This window comes from Pteropus alecto, unplaced genomic scaffold (assembly GCF_000325575.1).
Source record: "Pteropus alecto unplaced genomic scaffold, ASM32557v1 scaffold7, whole genome shotgun sequence".
Taxonomy (NCBI): Eukaryota; Metazoa; Chordata; class Mammalia; order Chiroptera; family Pteropodidae; genus Pteropus; species Pteropus alecto.
Genome location: NW_006494614.1, coordinates 7460609 through 7483166, shown reverse-complemented (window position 1 = coordinate 7483166; position 22558 = coordinate 7460609). Strand labels below are relative to the sequence as shown.

The 22558-nt window shown below is 32.2% G+C and overlaps 1 pseudogene; it reads right to left on the bottom strand.

The window, feature by feature from the left end:
• Window positions 1–10089: 10089 nt before the first annotated feature.
• On the bottom strand, window positions 10090–10208 carry LOC112474934 (annotated as a pseudogene).
• Window positions 10209–22558: the final 12350 nt, after the last annotated feature.

The window sequence follows — 22558 nt, the reverse complement described above, 5'->3', positions numbered from 1 at the left end:
TAAGAATCCCTTGGCCTTTTAGCATCCATGTCCTAATCAAGAATGGCCAAAATAATGCTGGCCATAAGCTCTGCCAAATAGACCATCAGCCTCTGATAATTTGTTTCAGCTAAAACCTTTACTTACAATAAATGACCGGTTCCAACAAGACACATGTTATTTAGGTGATTTGGTACCTGTGCTCATGCAGATTAACTCTTTCATTTCAACTATTTCAGTACTTACACAGATATTGACTAAATTTTAAAGTTAAATAACAAGAAATCATGTCACAAACAATAACTTAATTATTTAAAGTCAGAAATCCTTGGCAGTGTAAGTACATATTAAGTTAATGATCTATAGGGGAAAACTAGTAAAAGACACAAATTATTATTTTATCATTTAATATAAAGGAATACAACCACAAAAGTGTCTCTTGTCAGATACATCCTCAAGAGAGCCTCTCTCATGTAAACTAAATACAAGCATAGAATAAAATGTAAGAAATTATGTTGCCAGATAAAAGGAAGAACCTTGTGAGTTAAAATCATGCATGCATGAGCTAGGAACAAGCCCAACACCGCTAAGATTTAAAGAAGTGTTTTAATGAAGTGAGACTGCAACACATTTCTACAGTACTTGATCACGATGTAGCACGCTTACCTCCTTCATTAAACTGTGAACTTCTGGAGGGCAGGGACTCCACAGAATGCTTTACAGCATTCAGTGTTTAAAGGCAGCATGATATGCAACTTACATTCTAAATAGCAGAATCCACCATGTTTCCTACATTCTATGTACATACAATTTGGGAAGAACCAATGAAGCAGGCCTGTGTTTTTCTCACTTTCTGTGAAATTCAATGTTTCCCTAAATCATTTTTGAGAAAATTTGGGTTTTACTCCCTGTTAAGATTAAAAATAGTTCAACAATTACAGCTGATATGATTGCAAATAAATATTGTGAATTGGAATCTTAAATTTTATGTGGAAATATAAAATTGCCTGTTTCTCGTAGGCAAAGTGAAACAACGCTTCTGACTTGTTCAAAAGTATTTAAAATGTAATAGCTATAATAATAACTCAATTTATGTTTGTATGTAATATTTTTTAAATTTGCCCTTATACACAATTTCCTTTTTTTAAGAGGAAATTTCGCATCAATCTTTTTGAATACAGCCTCAACCATATGAGTAAATTGTTAAGTAACACCTTTAAGCAAGGGTCTCTGCAAACATCTGCCATCACTGAGAGCTTCACTTTATACATTCTTGTACCATCAAATATTTGTAAAACATTTCGCCTTGAATGCCTCATGTTTACTTCAACCTCAACATCTTAATTTCATCATTTTCCCAACAAATATAATGTCCTATATGTATAGCTATCAATAGCATTACAATTCTTTTAGACATCCGAGGCTCAAATCTTGAGCTTTCCTTTATCTTTCCTAATTCCTGGCACTTGGCAAACTATCTCCCTACTTTGCGTTTTCTTTACTATTTACTCATATTTAAAGAATGAATCAAATTCTATCCACTCTGTCACATTTTTTTATAGTCACAACTTACCTTTGTTTTCTAATTGTAAGTTCTTAGAATTCTGAAAATTTTCCAAAAAAAGAAAGAAAAATGTTAGAAATCACTTTAGTTTTTCTTCAGAAAGATATATGAAAAAAATAGATAATCAAAAATTGTTTTGGGTTAGTATTAATAGTTAAGTTAGAGAATAAAAGATGTCTTACATTGCAAAAATATGTCTTTAAATTATTTTTAAATAAATTTTTTTAATTTTAGAAAATGGAAAGAATTGTCAAAAATATCTGCATCTCTTCTATCTTTAAGAACTTGTGTTTCCCAGAATGTACTACAGTTTCATGATTTTACTATACTTTTGTGATTTTAAAGAATTAGTACTGTTATTAGTGGTGATTGACTTAATTTCCCAAAACAATCTCCCCTGAGGAAATTTAGATTTCTATCTCTCTCTCAGGATTAAAAAAGTTTTTGAAAAATATAGCCCGTATGATTACAGATGAACAATTTAGAATTTGGAATTATTAAAAATATGTTTCAAATTTCATTAATGACAACTCCCAACAATCTCAACTAACATATTATTTTATGACCATAGGGCATTTCTATTACTCCTTCCTCTTGAATATAATAATTAAATAATTCATAGGTGTCATTCCAAGAGTAAATTGGAAAAATCTGAAGTATTAAAACAGAACACCTTACGTTTAAAGCTTAGAAATAATTATTAAGTACATTCATTTATCAAATATTATGATACGTGAGCTCTTATTTGGAAAATAAACTAGTTTAGAATATCATTAAAATCCTTAAAAATGTTTTGTCATGTCATAGGCATCCCAGAGCCATCCAACTTGTATACTAATTATTTTTTCTTGGCTACATGCTGTTTTAATTACATTCATTATTTCTGTCATTCAGCAAAATCTTATGCATGGAAGTGCTGGTGGCCTGCTGCATAAACCAGTGCTTTTTCCTGCTGTGTTAATGGCTTAAGTCCAAGCTGAGGTGCAAATGAAATGAATTTAGAAGGCTAAATTTGGCCCCCAGTTAATTTGCTTCACAAACCTGCTACCTATTTTTTTGTCACAAGTTGGCTCGATTACAAATCTATGTTCATAAAGAACCTGAAAATTACTCTGAAATTTGTAAACTTTTATCTTTAGTGATTATCAATGATGTCGTCAGCAGAGAGGTCAAGGAGGAAAGATTTCTAGAAAAAAAAAGATTTAAAATGTGTTGTGATTCTTATTGGAAATTAAATACATTTTAGCAAGAAGAAATAAATTAGGAGAAAAATTAAATAAAATTAAAGAAAGAAAATTTATTTCAGAACTATTTTGGAAAACTTGTCATATGAGTAATATTCAGTTATTTTTGGTTAAAAGTATTCTGACATTTTTCTATTTTCTTTAATTTTAGACAGAAGAAAAGATGACTATTTCCCATTGACATGAACTTATGCTGTATATGCTCTGCCTTAGCTATGCACCATGATCTTTCTATTTTCTAAATGTAATAGCAACACAACTTGAAAATTTCCCCAAATCACAAATGTCTTATAATCATAACCTGTCTGAGATAGAAAATATCTCAATAACAATTAACAAATGTAATCACAACTATTTTAAATAAATGATTTTTAAAAGTGTTCATGCATATATCTTGAATCATTTACAAATTCTGTAGGAATTCATAGCATATATTTATATACATATCAAATCTTAAAATGTTAGCTCTTTTAAGAATTTAACGATAATTGGTATATACAGAATATGCTCTGTTCCTATGTCCAGTGATTAAAAACAAGACCAAAAAGTCCCTCTTATTTTGTATCTAAAGCATATTTAACTTAATCCGTAATATCTGAAGGCTTTTTAGTTTTTGTTTCATTTGCTTTGCAAATAAAGACTTCAGTGCACATTGTTTATATTCATGGAAGAAAGATGCTAATTATGACCTCTGCCTTCTGGAAATTAACTTTCAAAGTTGCAAGGCAGATAAGCACACATAATAAATCATACAAGGTTTTTTTATGTTATGATTATTTTATTTTTTACTTGTTGCTATTTATAACACACAATTTTATATATTAAAACAAGAAATTAAAATAAAATGGGGAATCCTTTCCAGAAAAAAAACAAGAGTTTCTAAGAAACTATTTTAAATCAATTTCAGATATTGTTGATTGTCCGAATGAAATGGTCAATGAGATTAAAAAAGAAAAGGTAGATAAAAACCAAAAAAGAAAATCTCCAGAGATGGCTTCAAAATTCTATTATTAGAATTACAAAGGGTATATGTCCACTCTTTTTAAAACTCCAGGTGATTCCCCTTGTCTTGGTAAACTTGTCCATTGCATCTACTGAGGCTTCCCGTTGCATAACTAGAATGACAGAGTAGATACAACTATGCAGCCTTAAAATGAAAACTGAAATAATTTCTCTAGGTATGGTTAATTGAATATCAAAGCATGATCGTCACATATTCATGCTTATTTAATAAAGGTTGAACTCCTTAAAAAAACAACTGAAAGTAAGTAATAAAGAATATCATACTTAAATTCTATAGAATTTGGCTTTACACCATATATATATATATACCTACATATAATTGTGTTTCCATTTCATTATCTTTAATTGCTATCATTTATTGCTTAACTTAATGCTGATTTTCTCCCAGGCTATGGTGGATTTAACTCTTCCCAATTTTCATTAAGTGAGCCTCTATCATGAATCCAGCATGCTTTGGTGTATCCAGTGAACTTGGTTTTAAAAGTTCTTGCTATAGGCTTTAATTCAACCTTTGATCTTGATGTAGAAAAAAACACCATTAAATGTTTACAATCTCTTTGGCAAAGATCACATTCGTCCATGGAATTTCTCTGCTTTTTTTCTAGCGTCTCCTGTTTAACTACATAAAAAAAAAGGAAAAGAAAAAAAAATGCCATGAAAACCAGATGATAGCATGGGAGCATTGCTGTTGTTTGAAAATATGATGCTTCTCTTCTACGAATCAGTGTTTTCCAAGGATTTATCTTTTAAGTTTTTGTTGAGTTTTCTGATTTAGGAGTATTTTGTCAGATATCTCCCTTTCATCTTCTTTCTTTCATTGTCGGTGGAGAATGACTACCTAATGATTTTCTCTACCTAAAGTCTGTCTCTCTGTAAATCAGAGAAGGTCATCTAAAGTTTCTAGCTTGGCCTCTGACTCAGATTATTTTCTAATATAAAAATTTTAAGTTATGAAAATTTCACTTTAAACTCTTTTTAAAATCCACATCCACTAGGTATTAAACATTTTTATAGTAGAAAAAGAAAATGATTTTCTTATACTCTCAAATGGACACTTTTTTAATTTGATAGCAAATTGATCCTTGAATGCAATTAGACACACACACACACACACACACACACACAAATCTGCTTTTAAAATACTTGTTTTTCTATTTGGTTTCCTTACAATAGATTATCATGCTTTATTACAGTACTTTTACTTCCTTTGTACTTTAAAGTTTATTATCTAATTTTATCTAAAGCACTCTTGATAGGTAGGTATAGAAAGGTCATTTAATCCCCATTTTATAAATGAATAAAGAAGAGTACAGAGAAGCTAAACGGCTTGCCCAAAGCCATGTACATCTCTGTTCTAATTCTGTACCACAACAACTTGAGAAGAAACAGGCACTAGTGCAGACAATGGTTAATTTAATCCTTTAGCAGTTAAGACTGATGGCAAACTAAAAATAATCTAAAACTAAATATTTCATGGGACACCAACCCTGTTGATATCATAATTTAATAAAAATGACTAGAGAAAAGAGGTGCCTCTCTAAGTATTATCTGTCATTTGCAAATAAATGGCTTCTGAAGAAATAACAAGAAACTGTGGGGATAAAAGGTACAGAAACAGCACAAAAAGATGACTAACAATGCAAAAATAATATTTGAAAATCTTGGTCAAAACTGTATAGTTGTACTTTGAATATATATTATAGAAGCAATATGATACTTTTTCAATATTTAATTTCCCCAACATGGAGTTTGTTTTCAACTACCAGAAAATCAAACATTTAAAATAGAAAATTCGCCTTTTAGTATTTTATCTGTATTTCACTGTAAAGACAGAACACAAAAAGCACCCACCTCTATTTTTATTTTTATACAACATATTACCTATATGCTTTATTTTGAAGACAAATCTTTTAACGATTTTGTTGCATGTAAGCGATAATAGATGCCAACTTTTTCTGCGTATCAAGATGCTAGGAAGGAATAGCTCCAGCTCTAGGTGAGGAGCATACAAGGAGATGACTTGCTCATGGCTGGTTTCACATAATGAAGTAGAGTAAACAAAGTTCAATAAACATGAGGAAAAGAATTCAGTAGTTACATAATATTTAAAAATGGGAAATGTTAAAATTTTTGTTTACCTCCAAAAAGCCAGAAGCATAAATGAAATATGGAAAAAAAAAAAACAACCAAACAAACAAACAAACAAAAAAACAAAGAATACATATAGCATGTGATAAAGGAAGAATAAAACTCTTTGTTAATTTTATGATGTCAGAATGCTCCTTCCTGTTCCTCATGCCCTCTTCCAAAAGTTTAAGTGAACTTTATAAGTAAGAAAATTCAAAAAGGTTTAGGTGGGAACAAATTTTGAAACATAAAAACAATCACTAACTGCTGAATACTCTGAGTTTATTAATACCATGATGTTAAATAAGAATCTTAGAAGATTTAAATTTATCCATTCAAATGTTTGGTACCATAAACAATTAAATGTTAATACCACTCTTCTAAAATTAAATATGAAGCCTACCTCATGGAACTTAAAATCTCTTTGGATTGATACAATGAAATAAATAATCATGTAGATAAATATTAAAAATTATGGCAAGATAATAAAGAAAAAATCTAGTGTTAGAAAAACGCAGGACACAGAGGCTAATCTTGACTGGGGAGACAAGAATTATAGAGGCAAAGGGGAGAGAGAAATGAGAAAAGGCAGAATGATCAAAAAATCTTTCCAGTAAAGGCAAATCATATACATAGGTCCTGTGTTTATAAGGAGCTTGTGTTTGGAACATTGGGAGAATTTTTTAAGATAAATTTGGAAAGGGTTATAAGAAGGTTGAGTGGCACAGTCAGATTCCATGTTTGAAGATCTCTTGACATTTTTATTGATAATGAGGGCACAAGAATAAGTGGGGAGACTAGCTAGGTGCCTCCTGCAATAGTATAATTAGAGATAATTCTATTTTTAATGAATGGAGAGGGGTAGTCAAAAAGGATTGAATAAAAGTGATTTGAAATCTATACTGTACATTTTTTGACAAAACTGGTCTCATGAGAAAAAGTCAATTTTCTTTCCAGAATAGATGCAAAAAAAAAAAGGAAATTTTAATTCAACAAAATAGTAAAAGGCGAGATATACTTATCACAAATTTTGAAGTACTTACTTAGATGAATATGAAAGGATTTTTTGTTTTTAAATCACTTGTGGCTTACTCCAAATGTTCATTCATGAGCGCTCTTCGCTCTTATGTTCCTTTCTCTACTAATTTTTTTCTGGAGGCAATAACTGATGCTGGAGCAAAAGAGGACAATGCATTTACAGCTCCTTTGAATATATAATATTAGTCACAAAGATTTGGGCCACTTTATCCCAAGAAGAATGTCTAAAGGAATAAGAACTTTGTGCTACTTCTTTCTGGCATGGATGGCACCCATCTCTCTGCAAGGTGCTAGGCATCTTTCCTGAACTTTAGGACTTTCTCAAAAGTAGGAAGCATCCTTTCTTCTCACCTCTTTTCCTTCCCCCAAGTCATCAGGGCTCTACATGCAGGTATTGCACACAAGCGACCAGCCATAGAATAGAGTTGTGATAACATTAAACAGATAATCTTCCCAGGAAAGTAGGCTTTTTTCATGACAGTTTCAACAAACACAGGGAAGAATTGTGCAAAAATTAAATTCTTTTGTTGGTATTATCCAAATAGTAGCTACCTCTCCAGATCCTTTAGATTAGAAAATCACAGAATTGTTATATGCAAATCTACATTAATAGACCATTCAGATTAATAAATGAGAATAGTAATAATTCACATGAATAGCATACTTTGTACCAGGCACCATTTGAAGTGCCTTATCTGAATTCTTTCTCATGATAATGCTATGAGAGAGTTAGAATTATTCTTATTTGATAGATGGAGAAACTGAGACAGAGAACAATAAAGTTGTTTTATAGGCACATAGATAGTAAATGGTGGATTAAGATGTCGAATCCAGTGGCTGGCCTGAGCCCACATTCTCCACCAGAATCAGGAAATGCCTCTCTGAGGAAGATTCAAAGGGTATCTAAGCAAAAGTAAAGGAACATAGTCTCTGCATGTGTCAGGGTTGGAGGATAGATTATAGTAGATTTTCAACAGTATCTGATAGTGAAATGGGAGAGGAATGAATGAAAACATGAACTCAATGAAATAAGAATCGGTTATTTGTCAAGATTCTCCAGAGAAACAGAATCAAGAGATAAATTATAGGAATTGACTAATATGGTTATAGAGGCTGAGATCTGCCTTCTGCAAGTAAGAGAACCAGGAAAGCTAGTGGAATAATTCAGTCCGATGCTGAAGGTAATGTCAGCAAAGGACTGCTGGTATAAATTGCTGAGTCTGAAGGCCTGAGACCAAGTAACACTGATGTCCTGAAATCTGAGCAAGGGAAGAAAATGGATGTCCCAGCTCAAAAAGAAAGAGAATTTGCCTTTCACTCACCTTTTTATTCTATTAAGGTCCACAGAAGATTGGCTGGTGACCACGCAAATTGGAAAGGGCAAATCTCTTTATTCAGTATACTGATTCAAACACTGACCTCTTCTCCAAATATCCTAACAAACCCAGAAGTAATATTCTACTAGATATATGGCTATCCTTTAGCCAATCAAGTTAACATATAAAATTAAATATTACAAAGTCCAAAGATGAAAACACAAAGATCTTATTGATAGCTAAAATTTAGGCTTACAGAGATTTAAAAAAATATGTGTATGAAAAAAAATAACATAGAATTTAAAGTATTAAAAAACATACAGAGCAGGGCTGAGGTTTTTGAAAGTCTCTTTTAGAATATAAAGGAAAAGAGAAAATAGATGATAATGTTTAGAGAAAAGATGATAGCTTTGGGAGGATATAATTGAGATTTGATATTGTAACGATTTTTATTATAGTGACGTTAACAGAGCAAATAATATCATCATACATGAAGCAATACATCAGATATTCTTTATTTACATATATGTATATGGCATACATGCACATATGTTAACAGTTTTAAAGTTTCAGGAAATAAAAGATCTCACAAGAACTCAACCAGAAAGAAAAGGAACAAATTACTTACCTAGGAAGAAAAGTAAAATTGTAAAAATGGGCTTAAAATAAAATGTTCAAGTTCTGTAGAGCCACTCTTTGAAGAACTACCATACACACCAAAATGATTTCTCTGATATGTCCCTTAAACAAGGGACATATCAGAGAAATCCAAAGAATTTTGGGGAAAGACAGTGCATGACATCTCATAAATCTGGGCAGAAGAAATACATTCTTCAAGTCTGTTGGAGAAGATTTTTTGAGCCGACATTCTAGTTAGATTATCTTCTTATTTATGGGGCATACAGTTCAGGCCAAATTCTAACTTTCTACATTTACAGAAAGTTCCCAAGAGAGATAAGAAGGTGCTTTCTATTTGTAACTAGAGCGGAATATGGCAAACTACTTTATGAATAAGTTTGTAAAGGTTGCATATCAAGAAAGTAAAGGAGTGTACTCACAAAACGTGGAGTTGCTTATTTTGAACTGTACATCAGACAAAACTTGTTCCCATTCTATTAAAATCGGTACCACCTAATAAAATTGCTTACTTTATAAAATGTTTACAAATACTAAATACATAAAGATTTACTCAAAGAAAATACTCTATTTAAGAAGTGTTAAAGAAATCATGTGTTTAAATCTATGAGGAAAACAAGTAACAGGAAAAGACAATAAGTAAAAGAATACACATTCTGTTCCATCTTCTTCGGCTGTGAATTTGATTACATTGTTGACTTTTCTGGTTTTTTTTCCTATCCCAAACTCATCTAGACATTCTTTATGCTTCTGTGATTGTTCCTCCTCTGTTCTTTATAGATTATATTTTGTACATATCTTTATGGCTTCCACTATTACAATCCCACGCCTGCATGTACACGTACATGTATGCATACACACACACACACAAAGTTCTCTCTGATCTACACAGCCCATTAGAAATCTCTATTCGAATCTACCATCAAAATGATCTCCACATTGCCACACTAAGTTTACTTTTTTTTTTTCTTATCTAACCACCCTCACCCATAATTAACTACCTACCACATGTATGCCATTAGAAATGTGTCTGTTTAAATGTTTTAAAAATAAGCAATAATTTAACTTGATTTGTGTGTGTTTGTGTGTATGTTCTTCTTTCTCTTTCCATCACCATTTGCATTAACCTACCAGGAATTCTTTTCTTTTTATTTTTTTTTAACGTCTACAGCATTTGGTATTCCTAAGTGGTCTCCCATCTGAGTACTAACCAGGTCCGACCCTGCTTAGCTTCCGGGATCAGACAAGATCAGGCACGTTCAGGGTGGCATGGCCATAGACCTATGAGTTCTTTTTTGCTATAAAAATAATTTTTATGGTCTTCAGTCCCTAGGCATTCCAATGGATCTCAAAAAGATGGACTCACCTTTTTTTTTATATATATAGTACCACGCTCATTTCCCTGCACACGAAGCTAGGTAGAATCTGTCCCATGCAGCAAGTCCAAATCCCCTACCTGTTCTTCATCTGCTGGCCCCGTTTTCCACTCCAACCCAAGTCCTCCCACTACTCCTTAGCAATTAGTCTCCTCTTTGTCCCTTACGTTCTTGTGACATTTTCATGTTATGAGATCTATGAGATAATAGAAGCAACCAGTTTAGCAATGAGCTTGTCACATAGGAAGCATTTAATTAAGGCTGGCTTTTTTTTCCCTAGAGTTAGAGCTAAAAAGACTTCAAGTGAGATAGGCTTGTTTACCCACTGATACGTTGCCTGAGGTCATGTGTTATATCTTACCACGATAGTACCTTATTGAGTGCATAATAGAAGTTTTTTTGTTTTCAATTTCTTAACCTTTATTAAGGGATCTTATTAGCTTAATTTAAATGTGATTAATTTTTCGATCCTCTAGAGTTAGAAATTTAAAGACCAAAGGAATGTGACTTCCAATTTCCCATATAAAAACATACATATGTATACATATATACATATTATAGACTATATTATATATATATCAATATTTAATTATATAATTCCATTTAAGACTTTTCCTTTTTCAATCCTCTTTTTTATTGCCATTTTTACTTTTTAAAAAAATGAATACATCTTACCAAAAATTCAATACACACTTTTACTAAAATATAGTTAAAAATAAGGTTTGTCTTTCCTAGAGATTATAAATTATGCTCATTTTTACATTACAATATTTTGATTGATAACCGCATTAAAAGAATAGATTATAAATATACAATAAACAATGAGTAAGAATCTAAGTAGATATTAGAAAACTCTAAACCTTTGAAAGACTAATGACTGTACAAGGCATTTCAGAATTGATAAATGTAATCATACAATTACATTGATGGGCCTTTAAAGCACAACTCTTTGTGGACCGTAAACACTGAGACTAAAGGAAAAATAGCAAAAATATTGCATCAATAATGAAAGATGAGAACTAAAAGGCACCAGAGGATTGCATCCACAGTATCATTAGTATTCAAGTAAGCTTCCTAAACTAAGAAATGAAATAAAATAAGAACCTGGCAAAGTCTTAGTGAGTGCTACAAATATAAATACTTTTTCTGCGTTTATTTCATTTGAGATATGTTAAGTAATTTTATATCTCTGACTAAAGTTATGAAATAAGACATCAGCAACTCACAAGCAATATATATGTATATAGTATTTTATCAAGCTATTGGTGTTATTAGATTTTACATATTGCGTTGGTATCGTATTCCCCATTATAAAATAAAACAGCAGCAAAATGAAATTTTTTACATGTATAGATGTGTATGGATTTCAGTTTAAAAAAGTAATTTTATGCAGTGATGATTAGCTATAACCGAGGAAAAGTAGTAAACAAATAACCCGTTAATGACATGTTACATCTTCCACACCTGGTTTGGTTTTGAGGCAGCCTGGTAGAGTATAAAAAAAAATGCAAGTGGATTCCGAGGAGGATTATCTCCTATTTTATTTTTGCTCTTTACCGGGTGACCTTAGTATAGGCACTTTCCCTCTTTGGGATTTAATTCCTTCATTCATTAGATGAATTCATTAGAATGATCTTAGGATTCTTTTCTATACAGAATGCCTTATTTAGAAGTAGATAGTATGTAATAGACATTTTTAATGATAGAAGTTTTTTCATGAAGAATGATTATGATTTCAAAAACTCGAGAGCTTAAGGCAGATCTAGAGAGGTTTTATTTTTGGTATACATGATTTTAAAAAAAATGAATTCCATGAAAACATTTTAAAATCAGAACATTTTACATTAAAGAAATGCAGGTTTTATAATTCCTTTGAATAACTAGATCTGGAAATGCTGAGCACACTGTCCATCACTCCAGCTCTCAGCTTTAGATGATGGAAGAGAGACTTTTCCTATAAAATGAAGGCAATAATACCATTCTTTCAAGGTCACTGTGTAAGAAGAAATGTATATCACTTAGCACAGTACCTAGCACTTATGAGTTCAACTAATAGTTGTCTTCTTCTTCTTCTTCTTCTTCTTCTTCTTCTTCTTCTTCCTCCTCCTCCTCCTCCTCCTCCTTTCTTCTTCTTTTTTCTTCTTCATTCTCTTCCTCCTCCTTCTCCTCCTTCTCCATTATTATTGCTATTATTATCATCATCATCACTATTGCCATGCATTAATAACAAAAAAAAGTAAAAACATTTGGCAGTCAAGCCTTACATTTCTTTATAACTATTATAGTTTTGGTTATAGAAGTAAACATGTTTACAGAATGCAAATGTGATTTGGTGCTGATTTGTGTTTTATTATGATTAATCAGTAATGTTAATGTAAAAACCTAATTGTCAGGATTAGCTTGGCAACTGAACAAAGGGTACGTATACCCCAACTCTTGCACAAGCATTGGAGGAAAATGTGATGCAGTGATATATTTTATAAAAAGAAGGTGACTATTCAGCTAAAAATGATAGGAGATGATCTTTCTTAGGCAATCATTCCACTGAAAAGTCTGTCCCAATGCCCTGAGGATTTCTGGTTTCTGGTGTACAGTATTTTTTTATATTATCCAATTAAAAGACAGACGGAGGAATTCTCTAGAATTTAAATATAGAACAATTAACAGCTACTCAACTCCTCCAAAAGAATACAAACCAAGTAACACCTTTTATGCTTCATAAAGTGAAAAAGTGAAATGGTAAAAATAATGGGTCAAAGAAACTTTTGAAGAGTTCCTGATGCCAGAGGACTTTTATTTCATTGGATTATGTATCTTTCCCAGCTCTTGCTCTTCTGTGTCTAATTTGCATTGTGTGGTAAAGGTTCTGTGTATATAGCTCTTTCTCCCCATCCTTCATTATCTGAGTACTGCTGCATTTTGGAACACTTTTCTCCTGCAATGCCCCTCTTTTCCTTGGACTGCTTCCATTGTACCAAATTATGATAAGTTGAAGGAATTTAGGTGCTCCTGTTACACTGGCCAAATGAATAGCTTAAAGGAAACCGCATGCCACTAATTGCCATATGCTGTGTTTTAGTTCACTAAGTTATGGCCTAACAGTTCATACCATGAAACCTCTTGAGTCTCGATTGCCTGAGGTGGCTTGGCATGAACAAAAAGGAAAGAAAAGCTTAAAATACCCTCTAAAAACTCTCAATTCAACATTTTTCTAATAACCCCATACTCTTATACTTAGTCATACCATTAAATATTTATTTTCATCTATTCTAGCATTTAATTGTCAGCTGCTTCTTTTCATTCTTTTTTTCCCATTTGGTTTTCTGAAGACATGGCAATTTATTAGAAAACAATGGAATAAATAAAGCAACCTTTCACACATGGAACATTTTGAGAAGCAGAAGCACGCCATAGGTTGGTAGACCTTCAAAAGTCCTTTATAGCTGAGAAAGGGGTCCCATGGTATTGTTACATTAGCTTACAAAGGATTTTATTTTCTACATAATAATGATACCAGTCAAAATTTTTTAAAGAATATGTTTTTATAATGCAAATGTTATATTACAAAAAACTTCTTAATGATACCCTCTGGAATGTAAATTCTATAAAATCAGATACCTTATATGTTTGTTTCCCACTATGTCCTTTGAAAAGTGCCTTAGTACATTCTGAAAAAAAAAATATTGAATAAATAGACATAAATATAAGCCTCCATAATATGTAAAATACTCTTTCTAGTAATGATCATGAAAGATTAATTTTGTTCTGCTCTTTTATTCCCTGGTCACTATAGCAGTGAGTAAAGACACTATTCTGGTAACCTCTGCTAAATTCTCTTACAAGAAGAAATTTAACCATCTGTATTAGTTTCTTTTGGATGGTGTAACAAATAGTGTCTTATAATAGAAATGTATTCTCTCACAGTTTTAGAGGTTAGAGGTCTAAAATCAAGGTGTCAATAGGGCTGTAATCCTCCTTTTAAAGGTTTTAGGGAGGATCCTTTCTTGCTTCTTCTAGCTTCTGGTGGATGTAGGTGTTCTTTGGCTTGTGGTTGCTTAACTCTAATTCCTGCCTTCATTTCCACATGGTCTTTTCTTCTCTCTGTATGTGTCTCCTCTGTGTGTCTCTTATAAAGACACTTATCATTGGACTTAAGGTTTTTGGATTATCCAGGATGATCTCATTTTGAGATCCTTAATTTAATTTCTTCTGCAAAGACCCTTCCTCCACATACGTTCATATTCACAGGTTCCATGAATTAGAATGTGGATTTTTTAGGAGCTATAACTCAACACATTACACTACCCTAATATCAAGGATAGTAAAGATGTGCTTCTGCTGAATAGACAGTAGGCTTACAATAACACTGACAGAGTTCTAGGACTTTATTTAGATTAACTTGGGCTGGAGAGAAAAGGAAGAACCCAGAAGCTGTGTCTCTAAGATCCCACTATGCCTTCGTATCCACATAAAACATCTCACATATCACTTAGCTTATCACCCTTCAAGCTTCCTTTTCAAATCTTCTTTGGAAGGTTCCAATCTACAAATACTTTGAAAATTAATTAGCAAAAATAATCTTACAAAAGTAGAGTTGACCATTCTTCTTTCTTTACCCCAGACCATGTCCATGACAAGTGACTTATCAACTCAAAATATGCAGAGGCTTCTTGTAGTTGAGGAACACTTTCCCTTCCTTGAAGTGAAGCAGGTAGGTATGTTTAAGTACACTGACATACCCTAAGGTTGATCAATACCCCCAGCGATTTTCAGATTTGTATCTTTAGAGAGGCTGGAAATTGCTTTTTAAATTCTATTTCCTTTAGAGTCTACGGTAATACAAAAGATCTATAAAAAAATATATACAACGAGATAAGTCTTAGCTTCCATTTTTAAAAAGGTTATGGAAGTAATAGGACCTTCGAATTGCTCTTTAGAATCCTTCATCTTTATTCCCTGGTAGCAAAGGTATTATTTTCCCACTTGGAACATACTAACAATAACTAAGGCATTCAAGAAAGTTACCATAAGGATTTGGAAAACTTAAGGAGGGTCTTTATTAATGATTTTTAATTTATTTCATGGAAACTCAAAAAAACAACTTATTTTACCCAAATCTCACTTGTTATAGAGGTCTCTAGACTGAATATGCCTCCTTAAATCATATTCATCTCATTAAATGACTGGAGTACCCCCAAATAACAAATATCCATAAAGATACCCCCAACTTACAATTACTTGGTGTTTCTCACTAAACAATCTCAGAACATTGACTCTACTCCATTTCCTAGAACATATTTTCATGGAAAACATAGTAACCACTCTTTTCTTTGCTGCTACAGACTAAACCTTGAGGCCCCTATCCTTCGAGTCAAGACAAATAACCCTCTCTTCTCATCTTCCATGTATTCATCTCCTATTTGAGTTGTAAAAAAAAAAACTAAAAGTCTTATATTTCGACTAACATTTTTCTTTATAAAGGGACACCATTCACCATATTATAAAAATTGGAGTTGTGAACATATTGCTTAATTTTGTTATAAATACAGAATGTGAACACTATCTCTGTTCTAGAAGTTCTGAACCAAAAAAAAAAAAACAAAAAACAAAAAACAAACAAAAAAACCCCAAAAAACAAAACTAAAACATGGACATATAACTGAATGAAAATAAGCTAGAAATAAATAAGTATAAAAAACCTCAAGTTCAGGAGAAGAATGAGGGCATTTGATTCTTCCAGTTAGAGATGACAACTAAAAGAAAACTATTTCTCTTCCTCTTCTCTGATATCAAGAAACAATAAAAGAATGAAACAAATACAAAAAACCATATCTCTAGAGCAGCTGGAAAACTGCTAACTAAACCACAAACTGTGAAGCACAACTGTCTTAGTAAAATTTGGAACAGATCAAGAGAGTTTTTTAGAGGGAGAGATGTATCATTTTACTGGGTGAAGACTTTTCCAAAGCTGGCGATCCTGAAGACAATAAATACCACCCTACTCCCCACTACTTGAAGCAGAAAATGAGTGTGAGCACAAATATGGGTGGCTTTCAGGAGTACACTGACTCCTTTGGATGACAAAGAGTTGCTAACACTATGGGGTTGAAAGTTGAACTGCTTGACATAACAGCTTTTCAGGAAATAATATCTGTGTGGCAAAAGAATGGAGAAATAGTTGGTGGCAATCAGATTTGCAGCTGGTGACTATAGTAGGCTAAAGAGAAGTGGGTGCTAAATCAATACACACACATACATACACACTCATTGACATGTATATACATGTACTTACACATAACTGTGACCTACAGAGCTTGATTATGAGCCCCCAAATCTCTGTTATTGCCCAAAAGAAGATAGAAATTTGGGAAAAAGGTAAATTAGACTCAAAGTTAATAATTTAAACAAGCAAATGAAATTGAAGAAAAAGTAGACAAAATCTCAAAACTAATAAACATATTTATGCTAAAATTAAATAAGAAGCTTTCTTTTCAAGTGTATTTGGAATATTATAATATGACTATATATTAGGTCAGAGAAAAACTACCAAGTCAAAGTCCAATACAGAGACCTATTTTCTGATAAAAATGCAATGAAACAAAATGAATAACACAAATAGAAAGCGAGCAAACAAACAAAAAAACATACAGTTTAGGATGAAAATAATCTCTATCATTTAAGCTATGCTTGGATTAAAAGAATAACAAACCAGACTTTTGATATCTACAAAAACTATATTAAACATGTTATAATTCAATTTTTTGTTTGTTTGTTTTAGGGAAACCCTTTCAAAATAAAAACCAAAATCCAGAAAATTAAGAAAAAATATTTGACTACATGGAAACCAAAAGGTCTTACATGGAAATATTAAAATAAATTCATACACATATAAAGTCAAAATGGAAATGACAAACTGAGGGGAAATAATGTATCACACTGATGGATGGTTTATTATATAAAGATATTTTTAAGTAGAAAGAAAAATCAACACTCAAATTAAAAATTGAGAAAATAATATGGGCAAGCAATTCATGAGCAAAAAAAAATGGCTGATAAACATAAAAATTAGCCTAATCTTATTCGTAATTTTAAAATGCAAATGACAATTACAATGGCTAGTAAATTTTATTTGTCTGATTCACAAAATATTATAATGCCCAATGAGACTGTTAATTACAAATATGGGTACTCCCTAGGTGCTAATAAAAAAACAATCCAAAGCCTCTGGAGAGTAATTTGACATATCTATAACAATCAAATTTTTGATCTAACATTTCAAGTTATTAGAATTTATCTTGAAAATATGCATATGTAAACATACACATTTGTGTATCAATATATTCTAAAGTATTTTTCTCTGTGCCATCAAGGAGACTATGGGGGCAGGAGGGAGATTCTGTCGCATTCTTTGTTACCAGTTTAAGTGAATTTTACCAAAGGCATGCTGTATTGTCATGCTATAAATAAATATATGATTAAATGAAGCAAATAGATAAAGAAGTCAGAAAACAATAAACAGTAATCACATTTTTTTGTGTAGGAAGCAAAGTAATCAGTGGATTTCAGGGCAAAAGCCAGGGCAACGCAAACTGACTTAGCAGGTAGTAGGAAGTGGTTTCATCGATTGGCGTAGCTGAATGGAAAGGATGGAATTTCACAACCTATTTAAACAATGTGAGAGATTTGAAGATCGTTCCTCCACTAAAACACATATGTGTGCACATGTGCACATACACACACGATGTCTTAAGCGTAGAAAAAAAATTTAATCCAAATTAATGTATATATGTCTATAAATATCATTTTTTTTGTGAGAAGTTATAAAGCTGTCATTCAAATAAGAGGAGTGTGATTGGATTATCGAAAGTTCTCTTCTTTCCTCTACCTTATGTCCAATACATGGAACAAGAATGACTGAACTTGAATAATGCTGTCCATAGAGAATTTTTCATGCTAAATAAGACTTTGACAAAGAGTGTGTCTTTCAAGGTAAGTAAATCTAGATCAAATGTTAGCAGGCACTAAAACATCAGCCCATCTTTATCTTTGATGATTCATATATTCAGCAGAAAAATGTTTTTATTTTTCAGTTGAATGCATTTAAATGACAAATAAATGCTATGAACTGAATCCTTGAAGAAAAGAGAAAAACCAAAAAACAATGACTCAATTTTTTGATGCAACATATTAAATATTTTCTTAAACTTTAAAATAATAAGCGGCATGTGCTTTATAAAGGTAACTGAAGAGATCAAGTTCTTAGTAAATAAAAATGAAAAATAAAATAATGGAAAAATATGATTTCTAAACAGTGAATTTTTTTAATCAGAGTAACTCAGAGTTGAAAGGTATGTTAAAGATTATCTAATTGCCAGATGTTTGAAGTTCTCTCTTGAAAATTCTCACTGAGTTAATTATCTAGTATGATTGAATCTCTAGTGATGATCTACAATCTGGGCCCTACATGTAATACAGTAAAACTACAGGTAGCCCAAATTTTATAGACTATATCTATCCCTATATCCCAACAAATATAGAAAATCAGAAAACATTAATAAGGTTTAACATGAGAAGTAATATAAAATTGAGAGATTAGAATCTGTATATAGTTGTTCATTGATTTTGTTATTTTCCTAGCCTACACCAATATATTAATTTATACACTAAAGTATTATACTAGCTTATTATAGTTTTAGCAAGTAGAATCCCTGTTGTTAATGATAAAATGTTCATTGTGTATAACTACGCAGGGAGCCCAGGTAGAAATGGAAAAAGGGAAGATGGAGATGTACTTAGAAAAAAAAAAGAACACGGAAGATGACTAGTAGTATTAGTCAAGGGAAAAAGAGAGAAAAGAAAGCAAGAAAAACAGTGAAATAATTATTAAATTATATCAACTACTAATTTTGGAGTCAATGGAGCAGGCTCCTTAACATTTTTTAATGTCTGTGGTCTCCTTTTCCTTATTTGTAAAATGAAGATAATCAGTTTTTGTTATTGTTCTCATTAATAATTAAATTACATACTTCCCCAAAATATGTTGAGCATCTTACAGATACCGAGCACTTCATAATAAATTTATCAACATCATCATCATCATCATCATCATCACTGCTCAGAATTTCTGAATCTACTCCCTCACTTAAGAAAAATATATGCTGAGCAGCACTACAGAAACTTAGTTTACTCAATTCAGTTGTCCCCAACTTTTCCTGAGTTATTCAACATGTAATGACTATCTACTTTGAAATAGTGGGTTAGTTTTTAAAACTTAAAAAAAAAATCCATTATTTTTTTCTGATTCCCTAAACCCTTCCTACTCTCAGCAAAATCTCCTAAAAATAAAGTCTGTTTTTATACTTATTTGTTTTTCCCTTTTCATTGATTCTGATCAAAGTCAATATACTATTTTGTTCTTTTATTTTTCAAGAATCTATTAAAAAGCCCAGCACTTCATAAGTTATAAGTTTGTGGAAAAAAAAAAAATTAACTGATGAGAAGTACCTTTTAAATTTTTCCATAAAAATGCAAATGGAAAAAGTTGATCCTTTCAACTGGCCCGTTGATCTGACCTTGCTTATTTCAGAGGAAGTGCAAGATCCCCATATCCCTCACTTATTCTTTCACAATACTCCCAGAGGACAACAGTAATTACTGAAATCATGTGCTGGTGTATTTCACGCATTAAAAATTTAAAAAAGAACCTGTTTTTATATTTTCAGCCCCCTCCTCCAAATTAGGTAAACATATAACCTCATAGTTTTTTGACAAAAGTTCAAAGTCCTTGCTTTAAAATGACAAAATAGCGGAGCTGGCCCAGCATGTGTAGCATTTTGAGTTCTCATCTTCCAAGTAACCTCTGGTAACCCCTGCCTGAGGTCCTGGTTCAGAGTCCCAGATAGAGTTTTCAATAGCAGAATGAGTCAATGTGGATTTTCTGCTCCCCACCTTACCTGTCAAGGACAATTACACAAGAACTAAAATGTATACTCATGTGGGAGAGCCCCTTGGATGGGCTGCCTTACCGAGTGCCCTAAAACCTGGTGTCTCTTCCATTAGAAGTACCTTCCAAGGAGCTTCAGGAGCAGACAGTTCTGCTGGTATTTTTCCAGAGGAATATTATGGAAATTTTCTCTGAATTCTCTCTTTTAAAAGCTCTTTCAAGGCTTTGGATTACATAAGGGAGAAAATTCTTCAATACACCCTAATCCAGATTTTTATCAAGGCATGTATACCCAAATTCAAGAGTAGGTTTCATTGTTCAAGCATTGGAACCTCTTGAAGGGGAAACAAATCAATGAATTTGTTGAAACATTGACTAGTCAGACTTCTATTTTTTTTCATTTCCTAAAGAACCTGTCTTAAATTATCCCATCTCTGTCTCCATTTCCTGGGGGCTGATCTTTGACCTAACGTTTGAGGTTAGGAAATGATGAAGGAGAAGGAGTATTGTTGGCTTTTTGACCCACTCCCAAATAGAAATAGACTTCTTTAAACAGTTAATGTAAATTAGGAAGTTTTGATGTTTTAACCACAGAATCTTTTTCCAGATTGTCTATAAATGGTCTGAAACAACATAAAATTTTTTAAAAACACAAAAACATGAAACAAAATTATTAAGTCTGGAAATGTTCATTGTTTATTTATCTAGGTAACTGTGGACCACATTGCTTTCTTATAGTTATGTACTGCAAAGAAAAATTCTACATATTTGAAAGTATAGTGAATGACAGCTGGAGTTGAACCTCATCAAATCATGTTTTGGTAAGAACTTAAATAACAATTTACTAAAATTGAAAACTAAAAAAGAAAAAATAAGCTCAGAGAGCAGCACAAAACTGGATGTCCCAAATGACCATGCTTTTCAGTGCCTGTAAAGAAAACATTGCCACTGCTATTGTGTATCTATCCTTTTATCAATGTTAAACTTATTATATTTCATTCTAATATCATTGCACTGTTGCATGTTTAAGGCCACATCTCCATATGCTGCAAATTATCAAGGGAAAAGAACGTACTGAGGCCAGAAAACTTAGAAGCCAGTACTTACATAAGCAAGAGAACTTTTGACTCTCTCTGGGCATCGCTTTTTAGTGTGAGAAGGTAGGAAGACAGAGACAGACAGAGAGACAGAGATAGAGATGACAGAGAAGAAAAGAGAGAGAAGTTTTTGGATCCTTGCTACATAGAATTGTGTTTCCCAATGTAATAATGCCATCCACTTATCAATGGAGAATTTCAGGCGCTAAGTGCGAATAATTCATAATTTGCATATAACAAGATCCACAAATGATTCATATGCATACTAAAATTTGAGAAGCATCGCAAGAGGAAGACAAATTTGGTTATATTTTATTATGAAGTTAACTAGTTGTGCTTTACTCTATGGATCCACTTCTATTTTACTTTTAATTCTTGAGAATTTTTTTTAAAAAAAATCTAATTTAAATTTCATGGCATCATCTCAAATCTTTTACAAACAATGAAAGAAAATGTCCCTGTGCAGACAAAGCAGCTCCTTAAAGTCACAGCAGTGAAGTAGCAGTGAACAATGTGGCCGTTCAAGTTCACAACGGGTTTCTGAGAAAAAAAATGCAACTCTGAGGATTGCCTGCTTATCTTCACATGGAGATTCTGTCTAATATTGAAACAAAACATATTTAGTTTTTATTAAAGAAAACCTTGTGGGTCCAGGAGTATTCAGGCTTTGAGTAATCAAAACACACATAAGCTCTAGATTCCACAGTGCCAATTTATTCTTTCTTTTACAATGATAAATAAAGCCATTATCTTCATGTAGGCAAGGCCAGTCCAGTTGAATATGATACCAATTTATAATTTTGAAAAAGGTTTGTAAATACCAGATATCCCCCAAAACAAAAAGAGACAACCTGGCAATTAGGTAGTTGAAGGAAAGTCTTTTCATTCGGAAAGTTTTTGACAATGGAGATAAGGACACTTAAGATCAGTGTTGCCTAACTCTTATATCTCCTTTGGATCTCTGTATCTCCACAATCGTATGGTCACATCCATTTTTACATTTTTCTTCCATTTATCACTGGGCTGTGCTATCTTTTGTTGATGCCTTATTTTACTTCCTTTGTAGATATGCAAACGTAGTTTTCTAGGCCACAGGTTTAGCTCAATAAATATAACTTAAATTTACTTAGATAAGTATTTCTCTAAGTGAAGTCATAGATACCTTAATCAAAATCCTCAGCGATGTTAAATAATTCCGCTTTCTGGCCCCATCCG